This window comes from Orycteropus afer, unplaced genomic scaffold (assembly GCF_000298275.1).
Source record: "Orycteropus afer afer isolate SDZICR_OR568_19922 unplaced genomic scaffold, OryAfe1.0 scaffold00058, whole genome shotgun sequence".
In the NCBI taxonomy this organism is placed as follows: domain Eukaryota; kingdom Metazoa; phylum Chordata; class Mammalia; order Tubulidentata; family Orycteropodidae; genus Orycteropus; species Orycteropus afer.
This window is the reverse complement of record NW_006921645.1, coordinates 4,837,682-4,839,308: the sequence shown is the minus strand read 5'-3', so window position 1 is coordinate 4,839,308 and position 1,627 is coordinate 4,837,682.

Below are 1,627 nucleotides of genomic sequence, written 5' to 3'. Positions count from 1 at the left end.
GCTATGGGTTGCTATCGGTCAGAGACAACTTGACAACACCTAACAAAAACAACAATCATTAACACCACACACAAGTACAATTTTGCTGAAGATAATTCAAAAATTGTAGCAATACATTGACAGGGAATTGCCATAATTTAAAGCCAGATTCAAAATAGGGCATGGAATGAGGGATATCATTGTTGATGTGATATGGATCTTGGCTGAAAGCAAAGAATACCAGAAGAATGTTTACCTGTGCTTTATTGATTATGTAAAGGTATTTAACTTTGTGGATCATAACAAATTATGGATAAGTATGCAAAGAACAGGAATTCTAGAACACTTAATAGTACTCATGAGGAATCTGTACATAGACCAAGAGTCAATCATTCAAACAAAACAAGGGGATACTCCATGGATTTAAATCAGGAAAGTTGTGCATCTGGGTTGTATCCTTTCACTATACTTATTCAATTTGTATGCTGAGCAAATAATCTGAGAAGCTGGAATATATAAGGGAGAACATGGCATCAGGATTGGAGGAAGAACCATAAATAGCCTGCCATAGGCAGATCACACAATCTTACTTGATGAAAGTGAAGATGACTTGAAGCACTTAATGATGAAGATCAAAGACTATAGCCTTCAGTATAAATTACACCTCAACATAAAGAAAACAAAAATCCTCACAACCAGACCAATGAGTAAAATCATGATAAATGGAGAAAGATTGAAGTTGTTAGGGATTTCATTTTACTTGGATTACAATCAATACCCATGGAAGCAGTGGTCAAGAAATGAGATGATGTAACACACTGGCACATCTGCTGTAAAAGATCTCTTTGAAGTTTTAAAGAGCAAAGATGTCACTAAGGTATACCTAACCCAAGCCATGGTATTTTCAAACACTTCATATGCATGTGAAAGCTGGACAATGAGTAAGGAAGACTGAGGAAGAATTGATGCATTTGAATTGTGGTGTTGGGAAAGAAGTTGAAAATACCACGGACTGCTGGAAAAGTGAACAAATCTGTCTTGGAAGTACAGCTGGAACACTCCTTAGAAGAGTGAAGGGCTAGACTTCATCACATGTACTTCGGTCATGTTTTCAGAAGGGAACAGTCCTTGGAGAAGGATATCATGCTTGGTAAAGTAGAGGGTCAGTGAAAAAAGGGAAAGCGCACAATGAGATGGACAGACACAGTGGCTTGATGACACCTAACAACAACAGCAAAGTATTTGTATAAAAATAAGTATTTTCAGGTCTGAGAGTGAGTCAAGAAATGGAAGTATAAATTGTAAGGTTCTTATACTATAGGTTAATGGTATAAAATCACTCGAAAGTAGGCTGATAATTTAAAAATATAACTATAAATCTTAAAGAAACCACTGATGTAACAAAACTAAGAGTTATAAGTCAATAAAAGAGGTAAAATTGAATCAACTAATCAAAAGAGAAAGCAGGAAAAGGGAAGAAAGTATAGACAGATGAATGAAAAAAATAAATAACAAGATGACAGACTTAAACCTAAGCACATAATAACCACATAAATGCAAATTCAAGTAGTCTGACCACCCCAATTAAAAAACAGAGATTGTCAGATTGGATAAAAAAGCAAGACCCAATTGTATGCTGTCTACAAAA